Source organism: Triticum dicoccoides, chromosome 6A, assembly GCF_002162155.2.
Source record: "Triticum dicoccoides isolate Atlit2015 ecotype Zavitan chromosome 6A, WEW_v2.0, whole genome shotgun sequence".
Lineage (NCBI taxonomy): Eukaryota > Viridiplantae > Streptophyta > Magnoliopsida > Poales > Poaceae > Triticum > Triticum dicoccoides.
Window position 1 is genome coordinate 56529098 of NC_041390.1, and position 10150 is coordinate 56539247.

The window sequence follows — 10150 nt, forward strand, 5'->3', positions numbered from 1 at the left end:
GATGAAAAAAATCGTGTATCTTGTGGCACTCCCATAGTGGATTATCAGGGCTACCTGGCCTATACGAACATGCTTGGTGGAGTGCTTGCTTGATAGTTATAGCAATCTTCCAGGATGCAAATGTAATGCGATAATTATAACTTCTTTTTTAGTGTAAGGCATAAATTTATATTCATCCTATGAAGCCCCAGATCTAATAGTTCTAGAGTTACCCTTAGCATTATAACATGCACAAAAGGATCAAGTCATACGTACAATGCAACACTCCTATGTATGGACCTGTTTGTCCATCAGGTTATCCTCGAGCTTTGCCACCACTCCACCTCCAACAGAATTCTCACGTACTACACAGACCCAATATGTTGAACAATAAAGTTATTCGAAGAAACCAGCAAGTAGAACAACAAATAGAAAGCAACATAAACATGAACCATGAGATTCAGCAAAATCTTCATGATTTTTCAGCAAATATACTGCTCTATTTGTTGATATCATTGAAGCTCTTCAATCGTTAACAAAGGCAGAGGCTCTCTTCTATTTCTTCGACGGAAATGATGGTGAAGATGAATGGCCTTGCATGAGAACATAGAAAGATAAGAACAAACAAGAACCAAAAAGAGCAACACGAGAATGGCATAATAAATCATTTTTGCTCATCCTATTTATGTTCAATTATGTATTTCACTGTTAGGCGATCCCACGGAAAAGGTACCATATCCCACACAAACAGATATGTCGCCATGATATACAAATACATTAAACATAATAACAAACAATAAACAAACTATATACGCAAACCATTTTCAACGGTACATGATCTGTGCCCCGTCCTACCTGCTATACAAATCCTCTTTGCAGTTCTACTCGTACTTTCTTCATGATTTATGCTGGTTTTGCTATTCTCTGTGTCATAAGGGTATCTTCAACGCTGACCCTCAAATCGACACCCGTATCCATCCGCGGAGTGATGGAGACTAGTCCATAGATAATGATGCGGGAGCCAACCATCCAACGTTGTCCGCGCCAATTTCAAAACAAAGTTGAACAAACATGATGGATTTCCGCACTCATTTCAAAACAAAGTTGAACAAGCATGATGGATTTCATCAAACACAACGAAATTCATCAAAGTCCAGACATAATTTACATAAAAATGGACAATATTTCCTTCGTTTAACTAAACCATGCCCGTAACACTCAAATTAATTATAGAAAATAGCACAATTTATTCATCAATGGCATGCAAATATCTCGAGTACAACAATAGTTCAAATTCAACGAGATAACCAAATGTCCAACAAGTTTTTTGAATTCACTGATTCCAAATTCTACGATACTAGAATCAGAGCCGGCACATGTCGCACCGCTACCCCTATGTATGTGCGTGAATGGTCTACCCTTGGTCCTATAGTACATCATGACAGAGCGTGCGGGCTATAGAACGTGTAGAGCAACACTTAATGAATGAATGAATTAACCAACATGTAGAGCAACAAGAAGCAAAACTTACGATCTCCATGGTTGACGTGCCCAATGACCACATTGTCTCCACTCATTCAACTGTAAAACTTCATGACAGAGTTGCAGATGGTGTACCATCGAAGGGATATCGACATCACATTACGTTCATGGACGATGTGCATGTCATAGGGCGCGAAGTGCTTTCGCGCATGAAACGAACTATGCGCACATCGCTAAAAGATCGAGCCACTTGATTTCATGACTACAAAGTCCACATATACGACTAATCCACGCATTGTAAAACAACTCATGCTCCTTTCACTGAGTATCCCACCACCATGGTACACCATGTTGGGCGTGGTGTCCGCCATGGACGTCGTCGGCAAGGGGCGAAGGGTATTTGATTGCGGAGGGGTCCTGGGTGGATAGCGGCATAGTCCAAGGAGGGCAGGCGCGTTGGTGAGGGCTGCAGACATCCTATGATACCTGGGCGACCACATGAGAGGTACAACGACGGCGGCGCGCGAGGAGGGTGTGGATGCAAAGCAAGTGGGAAACAGGGATGGAGTGAAAGAAAGGTGGGCCGAGAGGGCAGTTGAGTGGGTCGAAGATGTCGGAAACCTACGTGACGGCAGTCAAAGACTCCTCCTCTAGTTTGCTTGGAGGGCTGCTAATTCGCGCATGCGCATTGAAGTGTGCAGTTTCCAACAAGGCACTTAGGCCAGACTAGACAATGCAGTTGCGTGCTCCCTTTCCTATTGATTTTTTTCTTTGTATGCAACAGAAAGCACAGGCCACCTACCCACCCACCGTTGAAAACCAGGGGTCCAAGAGATTAGAGAGGGGATTTTACATGGGTTCGACTCAGCTGCAGGGCTCCCTGCAGGAAATATTGTGCAGGGCCAATAAAAGACCGCCACTTGTCCATGTGGGCCAACTCCTCCGATTGGTACATTTAATTTGATACGAGAAGAGGGCAGGGGCGGTGCGGCGAGCATGGAGGAGTCCGGCGCCGTGCGGCATTCTGGGACGCATACTGAATGGCGTTTCCTCCTCATGGCCGAGCAGGGCGCCAGGCCCAGCGCCGTCCAGGCGGTGCTCCTCCTCCATGGCTTCCCGGAGCTTTGGCTGTACTGGTGCCACCAGATGGCCGCGCTCGCCACGCCCTCATCCCTGACCTCTGTGGCTTCGGCGACTCCGGCGCCCTAGCCGATCCCACCACCTACGTTGTCATGCTCCTCGACCACCTCCGCCTCCCCTCTACTGGTGTCTGTCTGCATCAAGCGATACCAGGGGTGGCATGCCATCGTCTGTGTCTTCTGATTTAATTTTAGCATACCTTCTTCTTTTTGGCAGGAGCATACGTTCTTGTTTTACGGTTAAAGTGAACTGAGTTTCGTGACCGAGAGTTCAAACAATAAATCGAATCGAACGTGGCGAGCAAGGAGTTTCGATGGTTATTCCAGAGGGTTAGTTAGTTGAATGAGCCTTTCAACCTCGACGACATGGAGAATGATGTACCACTGCAGCAAGCCAGCATGGTTCTCACGTCAATGCGGGAGATGACTCCAACCGATACACGCTAGGATGTTGATAGTGGCTGCATCAAACTCGGCATGAATGGCGGCAAACTGCACCACCACATCCCGCATATCACCATCGCTCGACGACATCCTCTGTGAAGGAGAGACCTGTGTGGACCTTCATCCCGGCTAGGACGTCTTACACAACCACAACGTGCAGCGTGCACAGCTAGCGGCACCGGCGCTACTTGTGTCGCTACTACAGTCTACAGGTAGCTCTGACCGCCGCGAGCACAATGGCTGCAATTGACTTGTCATGGGTGGCCGCACCTGCACCACCACATCTCACGCATCACCACCTCTCAAGATCGTCCAAAGCAGGCGCCTAGTCGAAGGAGGGACCGGCGCCGAAGCCACGGAGGTCGAAGATGAGGGCGCGACGAGTGCGGCCATGCCAAAGCTCCAGGAAGCCGTGGAAGACGAGCACCGCCCGAACGGCGGCGGGGCCCTGCTCAGCCACGGGGAGGGTCATGCCGTTCACGTCGGTGTTCCAGCGGGCCGCACGTCGCCGGGCTCCTCTATGCTTGCAGCACCACCCCCGTGCTCTTCTCCAGGGGCGGAGCCAGGATTTAGACATAGGGAGGCGAGACAACAATGAAGCTGAAAAATATTTTGTCTCACAAACTACATAAGAGTTTTAATCCCGATATTACTTGCAGTCGGTGCAGGTCTAGCTATAGCTTATAGTGTTGAACAACTCCACATGCGCGCCATGTAGATGAAGTTGTAATCAAATTACTCCAAAATACGGCACAAAGTACCTTGGTACGGAACATTGTCATCATATGTATGTTTATGAACATGACTGATCATTGTCTAACTAAATAGCAGGATTTAGCTTGCATTCATATAGTTTTGATTGGGAAATCAATCGACAACGCAGACATACTTAAGCATCTTGAGCCAATATGCGTTGTATTTGAAAAAAAGTGACAAGTCGCAAGAATCCATACCTAGCTAGAGTACGGAATTCAGGCCCAGCTCGTCTCATCTGCTCGTCATAACGGATGATCGTTCTTTCCGTAGACCACAGGCATGTGGTAACCATCGATGGTCAACGTTGACGAAGCATGGAAGGATTCGCGCTTCCGAAAAATGTGCGCCTATTCCCTAGCATGGCGATGATGGTCGATGTCAACGCCTGATTAAGCCCTAGCCTAGCGTGGGCGGCGGCGACGGCGACAAGAGATAAGTTGGAGCGTGATTAGGTCAAACGACACAAAATAGAAACGAACGGCTGTACGTGTAGATGCCTGTATTACGTATGGTCTTTGATCGATCGCGTGATTGGATTGATGCGTCCAATTCTCTCACGGGAAAACCATGCCATTTGTTTTGGGCTTGGGCCAGCCAACAATAATATTGGGACGCATCCCGCTCTCCTAGGGTTCCTCAGCCGCCGCCGGCGGCTCCCTCCGCCGCTAGCCCTCTCCCCCGTCCCCTACTCCTCCCTCCCCCTCCTCCCTCCCCCGTAGCGCTCCCGTCGCCCCCCGAGGCGGCGGAGCGCCTCCACCACGCCGCCTCGTCTCGAACCCTCTCCTCGTCCCTACCCTTCGCCGCCACCGGCAGAGGCCACCGGCGTAGCCCGGATGGCGCCGGCGGCGGCGGACATCCCTTCCCCGCTCGCTAGGAGGTGGATTCGGGGCTCCCTCCTCCCGGCGGCGGTGCTGCTCGGCGGACGGTGGTGTGGCTCGGCGGCGGAGTCCGCGGGCCTCGAGCGCCCTTGATGCGACGGCGTGGCCGTTGGCTGCGGGGCTGCGTGGCGTGCGGCTGGCCGGCGGTGCCCGCTCGGCCCAGATCTGGGCCCTTTCGGGTCCATCTGGGTTGGGGCGGGCCGGCGGTTCGGGGCTCGGCATCGCGGCTCCCTGATGGTGGTGGCGAGACGACTGTGGCTGCTGGTGGTGATGGCTCTGGCAGCTGGCGTGCTGTAGCGTGGCTGCAGGGATTGTCCGGATCCGTTAGGGTCTGGCCGGGCCTGTGGAGGCCTGGTAAGTCCCTGTCGCTACGTCCGGTCGGCTCCGCGGCGTGGTGGAGGTTGTCCCCTCCTGTCGGCTGCGTTGTAGCCGCCCCCGAGCCCGGTTTCTCCCCGTCCTCCCTCCAGGCCTCGTGTTGGCGGCCTCAGTGAGACGGTGAAGTTGGTGCGGTATCCGTGGTGGCACAGACTGGTGGGCGGCATGTTAGGTGGTGCACTCTCGATTGTCTATGTTGGTGTTGGTTTCGAGGCGGGAGAAATCCCTGGCGGCTCCGCCACCGGCATGGCTGCGCCCGTGGGTGTTGCCGGACCTTCTTGAAGGGCGTCGGTGATACCCCTTCCCGTCTACCAACCGCGTACCAGGGGAAACCCTAGGACCTGTCCGGGCAGCAGCGACATCGCCATCGCATTCCTTCCTGAAGGTGTTTCTTGGTACGCGAGACTTCGGAGTGCTAGGCGTGCGGTGGTACTTCTCCGGAGGGTGCGGCGGATATCGGCCATCTTCTCTTAGTTGAGCTGCCGGCATCGACATTTATTTCTTTTTCTTTCTCTTATTTTTTCTTTTGGACTTGTTTGTGTTGCGGCCCCAGCGAGTTGGTTGTATCGGTTGGTTGATGCTTTATAATATAAAGTGGGGGAACCCTTTTTCTTAATATTGGGACGCATAGAGAAAAGGCCTATACATGTACTAAGTGACAAGTACACAGAAGATTAGTATTAGCCCCCGCTAAAAATCCATGGGGGTGGCCGATCCATAGGGGGGGTCTGGCCCTCCTACTGGCTCCGCCCCTGATCTTCTCGTATCAAATTAAATCTGTCTTAATCGAAGGAGTTGGCTCACATGGACAAGTGGCGGTCTCTTATTGGCCCTGCACAATATTTCCTGCAGGGAGTCCTGCAGCTGAGCCGAATCCATTTTCTCGACATTATGATGCAACGAGCGTCCAATAGGGATTTCTGATGTGTTGATTTTCCGGTTTTTTCTCTTTCAAGGCTTGATTCTACTTCGGTATTTCTTGGCGGGCTTCCTGTTGGGGTTTTTTCCTTGAGGTTTTTATTTTCATTTTTTTGGTTTTTTTATTTACTAGCACATATGCCCGTGTGTTGCAAGTTGCAATGAGGGACAAACATTAATCTTTATCATCAAAATTCATTGCAAGAAATAAAAAAACCCTAGCGAGACATGTATCTCCCTGGCGGCGCTGGCATTGGCGGACACTTAAGCGTGTCATCACCCATGATTTCATGTTTCGTGAGTGTGGCAACGAGTTGGTCATATGTTTCGAGTGTGGAAATTGTGAGTTCCTCCTCGTCCTTGAATGTCTCCTTGGTCTGCCCCACCCATCTGCCTCTCGCCTTTGGTGTAAATTATAATAGTTTAGCCCACGAGTGATTTAATTATGCACCATGCACATCAACATGAGCTTGGAGGTTTAATCGGGTCTTTATTTCTTCCATTGGCCCATAATAATCTTGAATCTTTAATCAGGTCTTCATTTCTTTCATTGGCCTATAATCTCAGATATTTAGTTGGGTCTTCATTGGTTCCATTGGCCCATAATCAGAGGTCTTTAATCGTGTCTTTATTGCTTTCAATGGTCCATAATCTCAGATCTCAGATTGGAGAACACCCTCGTAATATGCGTCCTCATTGCATACCTCATTCTCTGAGTTTTTTTAATGTTTTTTGAGGCTGCTTGTTGATTTCCATGGCAACTTGCTAGCGTATATAAACTTGTAGAATTCAAAGTAAGAAAACTATGTGGCACTATTTAATTGATGAACCAAAATAAAAAGACTATTATAGGCTGCTATGTTGCCCTGCCTGGGACATGGGCTGGAAGAAACAACTCAAACGGAGTTGCCCAACGTATATGGCCGACCCACTGTCATCCTTCGTTGGTGATAAAAAGAGCATCATCTTGTATACATTTTCATCTCTATCTGTCCAAAATCAACAGTAGATGAGTGGTTGTTTGGCTAGCAGGTATTGTTCCAATGCTTTGGACAAGCCTAGGACGATCCAGCGATGCATGAAAGAAACCGGCTTGCTCGTATGTGAAACGGACAAAACCAAAATAGCTAGCATACGTGAAAATCAATCGAAGTGGAACGAAATAAAGCGGGACGAAAATAAGAATATTGCCTTCCTTTATTAGTATATAAGTATATAGATTCATCAAGAAAATAGCATACTCGCCTTATTGGTGATTCATAGCTCGTTATTTGCTCAACGGTGCATGAGAGGGTAGAGATGCGCTGCAAGACGCGGCTCAGCATGTAGCACTAGCGGTTCCTCTATGAAGAGGTCATGCTTGGACTCGCGGAGATTGATGGCCGACACCCCAGCCGGTTTGGTCCAGGTGAAGCCATGCAGGAGCCTGCCGAAGAGGATGACACTCATGGTTGTTCCTAGTGATGCCGCGATGCATCCCCGCCGTCCGGTGCTAAAGGATATGAACCGCAATTCGCTCTCGGTAAGCACCACATTGATGTTGTCTCCCATATGGCGCTCTGGCTTGAAGTGGAGTGGTTCATCCCAGACGGTGGGGTTCTGGCCGAGGGCCAGCCGGCTGAGGATGACATGGCTACCCTTGGGCATGCGGTAGCCCGCAACAATGGTGTCGGCAATTGCGACATGCGGCACGTTGAAGGGAGCGACTGGGTGAAGGCGAAATGCCTCACGTATGCACGCCTTGAGATAGTTGAGCTGCATGATGTCCGACTCTTGCACCAGTCACTCGCGACCGACCACCTGGTCCATCTCCTCCACCGCTTTGGCCAGCAATTCTGGGTTGTTCACCATCTCTGCCAGCGCCCACTCCACTGCGTTTGACGGGTTATCTATGGCCGCTAATATTATGTCCTGCATGCATTCCATGGAGATAAATGTAAGTTAATACAATTTATATATTTGCATGAAGATAGATTACATTGAATAATTAGAATTTTAAATACAGTTTAACTTGAAATCACGTCAAAATGGTAGAAAAATGCAATAATGATATGTTTAAACTATCAATTCATAATTTCTTATTCTATTGTTTCCCTTTTCTAACACCTGCGAAATACAGTATAAGATCTATTTAAGAGTGTGAGCTATTACCTTCTCTCATGGATGACGTATTACCTTGTAGGACTATGAGGCAATTGGTCACTAATTCAATCTAGGCCCTTGAACCATCTTAAAATTTCTCATTAATTAATATTTTGCTTACCTTGCATTGTGCTTTGACCTCATCGATGCTGAGCAATGGCTTGCCGTCACCATCGGCGAGCGTGATGAGAACGTCAAGGAAGTCCTGGACCCCGTCCTGCCTCTCGTCGCTGTTCCACTGCCTCCAACGCTCTTCAATGACCATGTTGTGCAGTCTATCCACTTTTGTGTTGGCCTCCTTAATAAATTTCTCATGGCCATCGAGGTCTAGGCCAAGTAGACACGGGAGGTAGTCGCTGACGAAAAATGAGAAGAGGAGCCCTAGGAGGGTGAAGGAAGCGTCCCTGTGCTCCACCTCCATCGGCCTCGGCCCGCCGTCCGGCTGAGGCTCCCCGAAGTACTGTTGGCCAAAGACAAGCCGACGGATGACGTTCCCGCAGTAGTGCCGCGTGACGTGCCTGACATTGACGTTGGCTAGTCCCAACGTTGAAGATGACCCCACGGCGGTGAGGTTGTAGATGTAGCACATCAAGTTGTCAGCTTCGTCGGCGCGCTTGTCATGGAGCCACTTGTGGCGGGAGGGGCAGCTGATCTCAGAGGTGAGCACCTTGCGCATCTTCATCCACTGGTCGCCGAACGGCGTGAGCACGGCGTCCTTGTACCCGCAGCTGATGGCGTCGGAGGCAAAGGTGAGTGGGCGGGACAAGAAGTTCTTGTCCTGCTTCTTGAGCACCTCCCTTGCGATCTTGGGACATGTGATCGGGACGACGTGGACGCCGCCAAGGCGGAAGCAAGCGATGTCGGTGCCCATATCCTTCATCACGCGATGGATCCAACGGAATGCTGGCTTATTGAGCACCATCTCGGACAGGCTACCCACCAGTGGCCACGACCATGGTCCCGGCGGAAGTGGAAGCGGGACCATCACCGATGAGGATGTGCCACTGCGGACCTTGCTCTTCGTCATGGCAAGGTGTATGAGCATTATTACGATGAGCAGCTGGGACACAAAGCAGCAGCAAGCCAACATTGTGGAGACTGCTGCTTGCTGAGTGCACACAGGCTTGCGAGGTAGCTTGCCTTGTTATTGTTGCGTAGGTAAGCCAACTTTGCTTTACGTGCTGCTCTGGCCATGAGTGTGAGACCCCTTTTTATATGTTACCTCCGTCCCCAAAAAATTGGCTTAGATTTATCTAGATACGACGTATCTAACACTAAAACATGTCTAGATATATTCCACATGTGTGGATCGTTTACCACATGTATCACATGGTATTTCAAATGTATTTATCCTGATACTACTAATAATAATTGCCTACAGAATGAAAAATCTTCTATTTATAAATTGTCTTAGATTTATTTAGATACGAAGGCTGATACTAATAATAATAATTGGCTATACAAACGTAGTCAAAACAGAATGAAAAGCTTCTATTTATAGATTGCCTTAGATTTATCTATATACGAAGGCTGATACTAATAATAATAATTGTCTATCCAAACATAATCAAAATAGAATAAGAAATCTTCTATTTATAGATTGTCTTAGTTTATCTAGCTATGAAGGCTGATATTAACAGTAATAATTGTCTATCCAAATGTAATTAAAATAGAATAAAACATCTCCTATTTGTAGATTTTCGAGCGTACTTATCCGAAAACTAACCATAATTGTCTTTCCAAAAGTATTTGAGACGCCAGGATGATGGACCATATGGGCAGCTTTCGATTTGAAGAGATGGTCGGACCATGCATCCGGGATTCAATGAGTTGCTACATCGAGACCTCCTATTTAGCGCTGTACGCGCTAGCGTATGATGGAGCGCGTACCCCTCGCTGCCCCACGCTGCCTCATGGGCTAGCCCATGTGTGGGGAGGGAAAGCGGAAACATCTTTTTTCTTCTTCTTTTTTTATAATTTTTTCCATTATAATAATAATTCGTGATTTCAATAAAGTTACAACTTGTGAAATGTTCG

At 48.8% G+C, this 10150-nt stretch overlaps 1 pseudogene; it reads right to left on the bottom strand.

Annotated features, from left to right (window-relative positions):
• Positions 1 to 7246: 7246 nt before the first annotated feature.
• LOC119318054 lies at positions 7247 to 9203 on the bottom strand (annotated as a pseudogene).
• Between the last annotated feature and the right edge of the window lie 947 nt (positions 9204 to 10150).